The sequence below is a fragment of the Macaca fascicularis genome, chromosome 6, assembly GCF_037993035.2.
Source record: "Macaca fascicularis isolate 582-1 chromosome 6, T2T-MFA8v1.1".
Taxonomy (NCBI): Eukaryota; Metazoa; Chordata; class Mammalia; order Primates; family Cercopithecidae; genus Macaca; species Macaca fascicularis.
In genome coordinates, this window is record NC_088380.1 from 83185818 (window position 1) to 83199072 (window position 13255).

General features: G+C 44.8%; 1 non-coding gene across 1 annotated transcript; it reads left to right on the top strand.

Annotated features, from left to right (window-relative positions):
* The first annotated feature begins 312 nt into the window (after positions 1 to 312).
* On the top strand, positions 313 to 444 carry LOC123574278 (small nucleolar RNA SNORA18). The gene has a single exon (XR_006699164.2). It is a non-coding gene; the product is annotated as a small nucleolar RNA SNORA18 (small nucleolar RNA).
* The last annotated feature ends 12811 nt before the right edge of the window (positions 445 to 13255 follow it).

A 13255-nucleotide genomic window follows, 5' to 3' on the forward strand; every position in this document is an offset into this window, starting at 1 on the left:
CAAGGGATCCTCCCTCCTCAGCCCCCCAAAAGTGTTGAGATTACAGGCATGAGCCACCATGCCCGGCCTACATGCTTTTTTCTGTTTGTGTTTTTTTATTTTTTATTTTTGTCACTTAACATCATGTTTCTGAGAATTAGCCATGTTGAAAGATGGTAAATTTAGTTTTTCACAGATGTCATATTAGTTCATTCATTTTCATTTCTGTATTTTTTTATTGTAGGGACTATTCTACATACATTTATAGATTACTATATGATGGAGATTGAGGTTGTTTCCAGATTTTTACTATCATAGATAATATTACTATTGGTCGAAGTCTATTCCAATGGGGCTTTTCCTGTAGCTGCATGTCGCTTGAAACTCCTCATAGACTAACTCTGTGGTTTTGCTTTACTCGCAGGACTATTTGTTAGATCTGCGGGAAGGAACTACAAGACAGTTGCTAAAATTATGAAAGATCTAATAATTTATCTTTTACTGTAGATACTGGCATATTCCACAGATCCGTACTATTATTCTTGAGTGTGATAGCTTAGAAATGAGTATGATTGAACGCATTCATGTTTAGAGAGGGTATCAAATTGAGAACCAGGTAGATCCACCTACTCTAAAAATGAATCTAAAGTAAATTGATTATAGAAATTAGATCCCCCATCCCGGCTAACAGGGTGAAACCCCGTCTCTACTAAAAAATACAAAAAGCTAGCCGGGCGAGGTGGCGGGCGCCTGTAGTCCCAGCTACTCGGGAGGCTGAGGCAGGAGAATGGCGGGAACCCGGGAGGCAGAGCTTACAGTGAGCTGAGATCCCGCCACTGTACTCCAGCCTGGGTGACAGAGCGAGACTCCGTCTCAAAAAAAAAAAAAAAAAAAAAAAAAAAAAAAAAAAAAAAAAAAAAAGAAATTAGATCCCAAAGATTATTGATTTTTCCATAGGTGAATTTTGAAGTCTTCGTGAATATATCCATATTAAAAGGAGATGAAAGAAGCCAAAATAAAATAATTATGGGCTGACAGGATAACTGGATTAAGCATCAGTTCTATTAAAAAGGGTTAATTTGAAAATAAATCTATTGAAGATAACTTTTGACTCCAACTCTTTAGAGCAACTAAAGGGAACTTGATGGACAGTGGAAGGAATCTCAACATGAAATTTCTTGAATAAAAATTTATTGACTTAATAATAATAATATTATGAACCTTACGGCAGACACGGAGAGGCACAGCCCAGATCCTCTTTCAAGGAAAGGTTTGTTGCCTCAACTGCTGAGAGTGCTGTCAGTGTACAACGTTCATTCAGCTTTCAGTCCCTTTACAGAATCATTTCAGTTTCACCCAAGGTTGACCCTTCCAAGGACAACCCACATCCCACGACTGGGCGAATGCATAAACACCTGATCCACTGTAGGAGCAACTTAGCTCCATAGCTCCCCATGGAGTCAGGACTAGTGGGTCCCCATCACGGCATGATGTCTTCATCTTCCCTCTCCGCTCCCTCCCATTGTTTTCCACAAAGGGCACACCCTAGTAAACAACCTGCGCATTAAATTCTAACAACATTAACAGACTAATTAAGAAAAATATGATTATCTCAATATATGCTACAAGCTACTCTGTGGGAGAGAGAGGCCATATGGAGGAGCACGTAAGCCCCAGACACGTGAGTGGAGAAGCCATATTGGACATCCAGCCTGGTCAAGCCCCAAGTGAGAACCACCCAAGCAAGCCCAGACCACCAAGTAAGCCCTATAGAGACAAGAGAGGTAATAATAAATTATTGTTTTTGCATCACTTTAAATCTTAGAATGGCTTGTTACAAAGTAGTAGTATGAGAACCACAGAATAGAAGAAAACGGCCTATGGCAAAACCCCATCTCTACAAAAAATACAAAGATTAGCCAGGCATGGTGGTGCACACCTGTAGTCCTAGCTACTAGGAAGGCTGAGGTGGGAGGACTGATTGACCCAGGAGGTTGAGGCTTCAGTGGGCTGTGCTCGCGCCATTACACTCCAGCCTGGAAGACAGAGTGAGACACTGTCTCAACAACAAAAAAAGGATAGAAGAAAACTTTCTGGCCAGGTGTGGTGGCTCATGCCTGTAATCCCACACTTTGGGAGGCCCAGGTGGGTGGATCACTTGAGGCCAAGAGTTCCACACCAGCCTGGGCAACATGGGGAAAACCTGCCTCTACAAAAAAAAAAAAAAAAGTAGAAAACTTATATAATAACATATAGCTACGAAAAGCTATCTATGACAAGTACCTTAAGAATGATAAATTTGTAGAATTATTTTCATGACTGTCCAGAAGATTACTAATAAAAACCAGAAGTGTTCCTAATCAACACTGTATTAGAGGCTTTTGCTATAACACCTGGGGGCAGAATGATACCTCCCGCATCACAAGTTATACATGTGCTTATCGCTGATACCTGTGAATATGTAAGTTAATTAGCAAAGGGAGAAAGGAGAATGAAGGTTACAGATGGCATTCAGATTGCTAATGATCTGACCTTAAAATAGATTATCCATGGCTACTCTGGGCACATTGCCTATGGGGTAGCCCTTCTCTGCAAGGAGCAGTACCTCTGCTGTTATGTGGGTCACTTGAGGTCAGGAGTTTGAGACAGACCTAGCCAACATGGCTAAACCCCATCTCTACTAAAAATACAAAAATTATCCAGGTGTGGTAGTGCATGCCTGTAATCCCAGCTTCTCAGGAGGCTAAGGCAGGAGAATCGCTTGAACCTAGGAGGCAGAGGTTGCAGTGAGCCAAGACTGCACCGTCGCATTCCAGCCTGGGTGATGGAGTGAGACTCTGTTTAAAAAAAATAATAAAAATTAAAAATAAAGGCAAACAAAAACAGAGCATCCTGGACTATCCAGGTGGGACTAATGTAATCACAGAGTCCTTAAAAATGGAATAGGGAGGCAGAAGTCAAGAGTCAGAGAAAGAGATGTGGTAATAGAAGTAGGATCTGTCCCTGAGAAAGACTGATGTACTGAGAAAAGAACTTCACCCACTGTTGCTGGCTTGAAGGAGGGAGGAAGGAGGCCACAGCCTGGAAATGTGGGGAGCATCTCAAAGCTAGAGAGAGCATGGAAATGGATTCTGCTCTAGAGCCTCCAGAAGGAATGCAGCCCTTCAGACACCTTGGTTTTAGCCCAGCAAGGCTCATTTCAGGCTTCTGACCTCTTGAACTTTAAAAAGTTTGAGTTTTAAGTCTTTAAGTTTGTGGTAATTTGTTAAAGCAGCTATAAAACTCTAACTCAAAACCATGTATGTATATATTGGTCAGGTGCTGTGACTCATGCCTGTAAACCCAGCACTTTCGGAGGGCGAGGCGGGCGGATTACTTGAGGTCAGGAGTTCAAAACCAGCCTGACCAACATGGTGAAACCCTGTATCTACTAAAAATACAAAAACTAGCTGGGCATGGTGGTGGGCACCTGTAATCCCAGCTACTTGGGAAACTGAGGCAGGAGAACCATTTGAACCCGGGAGGCAGAGCTTGCAGTGAGCTGGGATCGTACCACCACACATCAGCCCGGGCAGCAGAGCGAGACTCCATCTTAAAAATAAAAAGTACCATAAATATATTGTAATATGATATATATACGGGGTATAACGATTTAAAAGTAAGACAAAATGTGCGTATGGGGATGTGTATATTATTCTTTTTCTCAAAAATACTTTTTAGAAATGCAGTTATTGTTCTAGGTTCTGTAATTGCCAGACAGGTTCTTCTTGCCCACCGCACAGATAAAATGAATTCACTGCAGTAGAGCAAGAGTTTAATTGACATGAGACCAACCACATGGGAGAACTGGGGTTATCACTCAAATCAGTCTCCCCAAAGGCTTGCAGGTTAGAGTTTTTATGGACGATTTGGTGACGGGGGGCTAGGGAATCGGTGCTGCTGATTGGTTGGAGATAGAAATCCCAGGGGTTTGAAAAATGGTCCTTGTGCTGAGTCGCCTCTGGATGGGGCCACAGAACCAGTTAAGTCACCCAGCCAGGTAGGACTGAGTCTGAAAAATCTCTCAAAAAACCCATCTTAGGTATTACAATAGTGATGTTATCTACAGGAGCAACTGGGGAAGTCACAAATCTTGTGACCTCTGACCACATGACTCCTGAGCTGTAACAGACTGTAAAGACTATACCTATCATGTGACCTCTGGCCACATGAATTCTGAGCAGTAAGAAATTAATAGAAACTACACCTACATTTTATCAGAGTTCACACCCCTCCCACAATCCTATTCTTGTGGCCTTTCATTAGTCTTACAAAGGCAGTTGTCAGTCCCTGAGCAAGGAGGGAGGGAGAGACTATCATCCTTGCTTTCAAGTTAAACTACAAATTTCTCCCAAAGTTAGCTTGGCCGATGCACTAGAATGACCAAGGACAGCTTGGAGGTCAGAAGCAAGACGAAGTCAACTATGTCAGATTCCTCTTACTGTCATAATTTTGCAAAGGTGCTTTCAGTTCTAAACCTTATTAAGTTATATTCAGATTTTTGACATTAGGTAAGATGAAGAGAGAAAGGAGTACTACAAAGTGAGGAAGAACTCAAACTCCATTTATTATTTAGCTTAGAATTTGAAAAATTATTTCAAACAACGTAATAAAGCCACACTCTGAAAAATCTGCTTAGGAGATTCTGAAAGTCTATTTCTAAAAAAATGATTTGTGGTAATCCACTCAAACTGAAGTGAATTACTAGAATGTAAACACCATATTCCTATTCATATTTGTGTTCTCAATGTGTCATGAATCAGTGAATGAGTAGTACCAAATCTTTTTAAAGCACAGATGGTGTTTGTGGCAGCCATGAGAACGTTCCTTTCAGATCTCCCAGCATGATAGACTCAGGGCCCTGACTGATGCATTCAGAATCCACCACACTCCCCTAGGCTGCTCTCAGCCAATGACTGAGTGTGGCAGGGAGACAGGCAGGCCAGCTTCTGTGAGACTCAAAAGTCAGGTAACTTTGCCTTGAGGATTCCCCATTGGCCTAGTGAAAACTTTCTTAGACGGATTCTACTCTTAAGATGCTTTTTACTGAAATTTTCTTTCCTCTCCCTCTCCTTCATATGGGTCTGACCTGGATCATCCTTGCTCTGTTCTTGCTCCAGCTTCCTTCTCATTTTCCTCCATAGGCATTTGCCCCCAAAATTTCTTGCACATCTGATCCCATTTTTGTAATTGCTTCTTGGAGGATTTTTTTTTTTTTTTTTTTTGAGATAGAGTTTCACTCTTGTTGCCCAGGCTGGAGTGCAATGGCACAATCTTGGCTCACCGCAACCTCCGACTCCCAGGTTCAAGCAATTCTCCTGCCTCAGCCTCCCAAGTAGCTGGAATTACAGGCATGCAGCACCACGCCTGGCTAATTTTGTATTTTTAGTAGAGATGGGGTTTCTCCATGTTGAGGCTGGTCTCAAACTCCTGACCTCAGGTGATCTGCCCGCCTCGGCCTCCCAAAGTGCTGGGATTACACGCGTGAGCCACTGCACCTGGCCAATTTTTTTTTTTTTTTTTTTTGAGACAGGGTCTGACTTTGTTGCCCAGGTTGTAGTGCAGTGGCACAATCTTGGCTCATTGCAGTCTCCACCTCCTGGGCTTAAGCCATCCTTACACCTCACCCTCCTGAGTAGCCAGGACTACAGGAGTGAGCCACCACGCCCAGTAATTTTTGTATTTTTTGTAGAGACATGGTTTCACCATGTTGGCCCGACTGGTCTTGAACTCCTGACCTCAAGTGATTCACTCGCCTCGGACTCCCAAAGTGCTGGGATTACAGGTACGAGGCACCACACCCAGCCTTTTTGGAGGCTCTTAGCTAACACAGTGGTTAAGTGTATAGATTTCAAAGGATTCCTTAGATAGGTCATTAAAAACAGGCAGATATTAGGATATGCTCAAAGATTTAGCTGCAAGGATGTAAGTGATAACAACTTAAATGTTCTTCTGAAGGGACTGATAAGGTAAATTATTGTGTAAATACACAATGGAATTTTATTTTATTTTATTATTATTATTATTATTTTTTTTTTTAAGAAGGAGCTAGGCCGGGGGCGGTGGCTCAAGCCTGTAATCCCAGCACTTTGGGAGGCCGAGACGGGCGGATCACAAGGTCAGGAGATCGAGACCATCCTAGCTAACGCGGTGAAACCCCGTCTCTACTAAAAAAATACAAAAAACTAGCCGGGTGAGGTGGCGGGCGCCTGTACTCCCAGCTACTTGGGAGGCTGAGGCAGGAGAATGGCATAAACCCGGGAGGCGGAGCTTGCACTGAGCCGAGATCCCGCCACTGCACTTCAGCCTAGGCGACAGAGCGAGACTCTGTCTCAAAAAAAAAAAAGAAGGAGCCTCGCTCTGTCACCCAGGCTGGAGTGCAGTGGCGCAATCATGGCTCACTGCAAGCTCCGCCTCCCGGGTTTATGCCATTCTCTTGCCTCAGCCTCCCGAGTAGCTGGGACTACAGGCGCCCGCCACCTCGCCTGGCTAGTTTTTTGTAGTTTTAGTAGAGACGGGGTTTCACTGTGTTCACCAGGATGGTCTCGATCTCCTGACCTCGTGATCCACCCGTCTCGGCCTCCCAAAGTGCTGGGATTACAGGCTTGAGCCACCGCGCCCGGCCGTTTTTTGTATTTTTTTAGTAGAGATGGGGTTTCACCATGTTAGCCAGGATGGTCTCGATCTCCTGACTTCGTGACCCACCCTCCTCAGCCTCCCAAAGTGCTGGGATTACAGGCGTGAGCCTGGCCCAATGGAATTTTAATAAGGAATACTAAAGGTGAATTTAATTTTCTTTTTCTAGAGATGGTCTCATTATGTTCCCCAAGCTGGTCTCAAACTCCTGGGCGAAAGCAATCCTCCCACCATGACCTCCCGAAGTGCTGGGATTACAGCTATAAGCCACTGTGCCCAGCTCTGAATATTTGTTAGTATCTTCAACAACCATTGTAAAAAAATAGTTTATTTACTTATTTATGTTATAAGACAGCTTCCTGAGCCAGAAGAGTAGGTTCAGAGAGACTCCTGAAAAAGATAATTTACAGACTAAGGATTTACAGTGGTATCTCATTTTTGCAAATGAGCCTAGAAGCCCAGAAAATGGTATAAAAAGACATACACTAAAGTTTTAAAAGTGGTTGTCTCTAGGTAGTATTTAAAGTTTCTTGGCCAGGTGCATGGCTCACACCTATAATCCTAGCGCTTTGGGAGGTGAGGCGGGTGGATTGCCTGAGCTTAGGAGTTTGAGACCAGACTGGGTAACACAGTGAAACCCCATCTCTACTAAAATACGAAAAATTAGACGGGCACGGCAGTGTGCACTTGTAGTACCAGCTACTCAGGAGGCTGAGGCAGGAACTGCTAGAACCTGGGAGGCAGAGGTTGCAGCGAGCCGTGATTGCACCACTGCACTCCAGCCTGGGCGACAGAGCGAGACTCCGTCTCTTAAAAAAGAAAAAAAGAAAAAGAAAAAGTTTGTTGCTTTGGTTTATCTATAGTTTTAAATTGGTCTACAGTGAACATGCGTTGCATCTGTTATAACACTAAAAGTCATTATTTTTTTGCAACCTTCACCTCCCGGGCTCCAGCAATCCTCCTGCCTCATCCTCCCAAGCAGCTGGGAATACAGGTATACACCATAATGCCTGGCTAATTTTTGTATTTTTGGTAGAGATGGAGGTTTCTTTGTGCTGCCCAGGTTGGACTTGAACTCCTGGACTCAAGGGATCCGCCCACCTCGGCCTCCCATAGGGCTGGGATTACAGGCGTAAACCACCACATCCAGCTAGTCTTTAATTAAGCATAATGCTCTTAGGCACTGTTAAACTTTAGAATAGTCCAGGTTGGCTGGGCACAGTGACTCACACCAATAATCCCAGCACTTAGGGAGGCTGAGGTGGGAGGATCGCTTGAGCCCAGGAGTTGGAGACCAGACTGGGCAACATAGGATAACTCGTATCTACAAAAAATAAAAAATTAGCTGGGTATGGTGGCACGCACCTACAGGTAGTCCCAGCTACTCCAGAGGCTAAGATGGCAGAATCGATTGAGCCTGGGAGGGCGTGACTGCAGTGAGCCGAGACTGCACCACTGCACTCCAGCCTGAGCAACAGAGCAAGACTCTGTCTCAAAATAAGTAAGTTAATTAAATAAAATAAAACTCCAGTGCTGATCAGTAGTGGGATCCAACCTGCAAATAGCTGCTGCACTCCAGCCTGGGCAAAATAGTGAGACCCAAGAATACAAAAATAAAAATGATAAAACTTTAAAATTTGTTAGATGTAAACTTTGTTCACTTTCTCAACTGTCTTCAATTGCCCTACTTTCCGAAGGCACTGCCTGTATTCCAGAGCACCCCAGCACTGCTGCCCTTGCAGAGGTCAGTGGCCTGCATGCCCCACTTTGTCGAACCTCTCTGTGCTAAGTCACCCTCCATTTCTAGGTTGGCTGAAATGCCACACTGGACCACAGACTCTGGCTTCCTGAAAGGCTGGATGAGGCAACATGGAAGTGTGAACTCCCTGTGGGGTGAAACTTGACTCTGAGGAAAGCAGAGAGGAAGGAGTCAGGCAGACACACTCCCTCCTCTTTCCATTTACTCCACTGAGTACGATTTCCTCTTGTGTCCCTTCTGGGAAAACCCCCCTTGCTGAGGAAGAACATGTGCAGAGTGAACTACCATGTCTCCCAAAGTGGTGCCAGGTCTCTCAGGCATCACTGTGCAGAGCTTCCCAACTTTCCTCAAATCATTTCTTTCCTTTTCCTCTCTAGCCACTCGGGAGTTGAAAATAAGGATAACTGACCATAATTGACATAATGTAAAATACCAAAAAGCATACTCATAGCAGATCAGGACATGAACTGCTCAAATCCCCCTTCAAGAAAGTATTTGCTACTGAACTGCAAGGAGTGAGGCTGCATCCAGGGGATAATGAAACTTGCTACCAGGGTACTCCTAGAAGCCTGAAAAAAGCAATGGCCCTCACAGAGACTATTAAAATGCTTCCCATGGAATAGGGAAGAGAAAGGGAGTAAAAGGCTCAGGAAGTGGGAATGCTGGAATGGATAAATTACACGGGGCAAAATAAGGAGTAATGTTCTCCAGGAAAGCTCAAAGGACACATATTTACCAAGAGCACTAGTAATGTGACGGTGGGAGGGGCCCCAGCATGGTGATGAGTTCAGTGTGGCTCTCCTCCACAGGCCAGGGTTAATGGTCAGTGAAGCAGTCATATAATTTGGCTTACAAATAGCAACGACGATGAAAAGACCTGCAATAGAGGCCAGGTGTTACCATTTCACCATCAAAATCCAGAGGGTCACAATGTCCACAGTTATGGTTAATGGAAAACAACATCCCTAGGAGCAGAAGAGCTGGGCAGCCAACAGGCACGGCTTAATGTACTGATCAAAACAGAGCAAGAGTAGATGAGCAGGAGGCTGAGGGCAGTTACCCAAAAGGATCTCTCTTGCCCAGTTTCTGCACCTAAATCAGTTTTCAGATCTAGTGGCCATTGCTTTAAGACATGGCCAGATCCCAGTACCAAGAACCCTGCAATACATAGTGATTTCTCCAGTTCTTCTGTGGAAGACGTGAGTGATTGCTCACTGGAGTGAGGGATTTACTCCAACATTCCAAGGACTTCTGGAGACAGGGTCCAAGTTGACACAGATACCCAATGACTGGAAACATCATCATGGGCTGTGTTAGAGTGGGGGCCTACAGGGGCCAGTAAGTGAAGCCCTGGCCCAAGAGTGAGTCCAGTGGTCTATGAAATCACCTGGTGAATATTCCCCTGGTCCCCAAACATCTCATTGGGATTGACACTGTGGCAGAGTAACCCACAGGCTGTACCTGTTGGTGGGGGCTATTACAGTGGGGAAGTTCTGGTAGAAGCCTCCCAAACTGCCTCCCTCCCACCAAGATAGTGAATCCAAACCAGTATAATCCTGGAGAGGGATGGCAGAAATTAGGGCCACTCTTAAAGATGCAGGCATGCTGGTCCCTGTCCTACCTCTGTTTAATTTGCTGGTCTGGTCCTTGCAAAAACCAGACAGATCCTGGAGACTAATGTTCAACCAAGAAATAGACCTGATCACAGCTGCTAGGCTAGATGTGGTATCTTTGCTAAAACAGATAATACAATTGCTGGTACACAGTATGCAGCCACTGATTTGGCAAATGTGTTCTTTTCTATCAGTTAGGAAAGAAGATCAGCAACAATGTGCTCCAGGGCCATGTTAACTTTTGACCATCTGTCATAATATAGCCTGAAGACATTGGGACCATCTGGACAAACTGCAGAATATCATGTTGATTCATTCATTACAATGATGACATCATGCTGATGAGGCCAGGGTAAGTAAGAGACTACTAACATGCTGGAAATGCTGGTAAGGCACATGCACTCTAGAACGAGATAAACCGTAAAAAAAATTAGCTACTTGCTACCTCCGTAAAGTTTCTGCACATCCTGTGGTCAGGACATTCCCTTAAGAGTAAAGAACAGGCCTGTGTGTTGTTGCCACTGCCATTGTTGTCATGGTGGTTGCGCTGAGCTCTGTGGTTTCTAGAGCCGGCTATGTCCCCTCCCTGCCACCACCCTGACGTGGATGTTCAAGAAGAACCACTTGCTAGAAAACAGATGCATGCGGTTCCTGAAGATCAGAGTGAAACAACCTGACCGGGTTCCGGTGATTGTGGAAGAAAAAGGTCTCAGGCTCTCAGTGTGTTGACACTGACAAACAGAAGAACTTGGTTCCATCTGACAGCCATTCAGTTCCATCTGTGGCTCAGTTCATGTGGATCATCAGGAAAAGGATCCATCTTCCTTCTGAAAAGGCATCTTCTGTTTGTGGATAAAACAGTCCAGCCTGGCGGGACACGGTGGCTCATGCCTGTAATCCCAGCACTTTGGGAGGCTGAGGCAGCCGGATCACCTGAGGTCGGGAGTTCGAGATCAGCCTGACCAATATGGAGAAACCCAGTCTCTACTAAAAATACAAAAAATTGGCTGGGCGTGGTGGCGCATGCCTGTAATCCCAGCTACTCGGGAGGCTGAGGCAGGAGAATCGTTTGAACCTGGGAGGCGGAGGTTGCAGTGAGCCGAGATTGTGCCATTGCGCTCCAGCCTGGGCAACAAGAGGGGAATTCCATCTCAAAAAATAAACAAACAAAAAACAGTCCAGCCTAACTATAGAATTTTACTAGAAGGAAAAAGATACAGATGGAATCTTGTATGTGGCCTCCAGTGGGGAGAACACTTTTGGTTTCCGAGGGCCATTGCTGGGCTAGGTGTACCCTTATTGCTTGTGTATCTTGTAAATGCCCTAGCACCTTGGTAAGCCAAGGCAGGAGGACGGCTTGAACTCAGGGGTTCGGAACCAGCCTGGGCAACATAAGGAGACAGCCATCGCTACAAAAAAAAAAAATGAGTTGAGCATTGTGGTGCATACCCATGGTCCCAAGCTACTCAGGATGTTGAGGTGGGAGGATTGCTTGAGCCCAGGAGGTAGATGCTGCAGTAAGCCGAGATTGCACCACTGCACTCCAGCCTGGGTGACAGAGCAAGATTCTGTCTTAAACAAACAAACAAACAAAAATTAAGAAGAAAAGAGGAAAAAGAGTACCAGTTGTGGCTGTGAGATCAACTATGGCTATGGAGGCTGTAGTTTGCCCTGATAACCTCCCTCTTATGTTTTCCCTCAGGAAGAGAGGCCTACCAAAGACCTAGAGGAGATGCTTCCCACGTGTTTTTATGAAGTGGATCCGTGTGGCACACAAGGTAAACTGTGGCAGTTGTGGAGACATGTCAATTGGATCCCCCTTCTAGAAAGGAGCCACCCCCGAGCTGCAAGGAGTATGGTAAGTGGACAGTCCCCACCTGTTAGTGTCTTCAGCGTCAGCTTCAGGTTTTTATCCTGTACTTTTCTCAGGGTGGTCCCCAGTCAATGACTGAGCAAGGCCTGGCTATATCCACCCAATGAGGAACTTCTTTTTTTTTGAGACAGAGTTTTGTTCTTATTGCCCAGGCTGGTGTGCAATGGTGTGATCTTGGCTCACTGCAACCTCCTCCTCCTGGGTTCAAGTGATTCTCCTGCCTCAGCCTCTCAAGTAGCTGGGATTATGCCTGGCTAAATTTGTATTTTTAGTAGAGATGGGTTTTATCCATGTTGGTCAGGCTGGTCTCGAACTCCTGACCTCAGGTGATCCACTCGCCTTGGCCTCCCAAAGTGCTGGGATTACAGGTATGAGCCACTGTGCCCAGCCATGAGGAACTTAATTAATCCCTGTTGGATTAGTCTGCCCGATTCTGCCTCTGCCCCTTCTCTTTCACAGGTGTCGCCTCCATACTTTTTTTTTTTTTCTTTTTGAGACAGAGTCTCGCTCTGATGCCCAGGCTGGAGTGCAGTGGCACGATCTCGGCTCACTGCAACTTCCACCTCCAGGGTTCAAGCGATTCTTGTGCCTCAGCCTCCCAAGTAGTTGGGATTACGGGTGTGCACCACTATGCCTGGTTAATTTTTGTATTTTTAGTAGAGACAGGGTTTCACCATATTGGCCAGGCTGGTCTCAAACTTCTGATCTCATGTGACTGCCCACCTTAGCCTCCCAAACTGCTGGGATTGCAGGCATGAGCCACCGCGCCCAGCACCCCATACATTTTTTGCATTTCTAACTTCTCAGTGTCTGCTTCTGGGAGAATCTAACTGAGACACCAGTGGATTCGCAAACGGACCCTGGAACTGAAGTTGCTCCCTGCTCCCAACCCTGGGATATGTGACCTAACTAATCTGGACTGCTGTTTTCTCCTATATAAATTAAAGATGCTTATTCCTTTCATAGTTACATTTCATGGCTATTATGAGGTAAGAAAATGCTATATAATTTGAAAATCACTATGTAAATAAACTATTATAGTTTTTATGAAAAGTACTAAAGAGTTAAAGCGTTTCCTGAATTACCTAACGATGCACAATAGTTCTAAAAACTTCAAACAGAAAATAGTTTTAAGCCGTTTGAAGGCTGCTATGGTGTATGTGGGGTTTTTCTGTAGCTTTGCTTATTCCCAGGGAGTAACTTACACACTGAGAGATCTTGCTTGGCAATCAGATACAGACCTAAATAAAGAATTGTAGAGTACTATAGTCACCTATTATGGGAATTTTGGTTTGTTTCTTTTCATTTCTAGGATAACAATTACTAAGAAAGCACAAACAAGAAACACTGAAACAT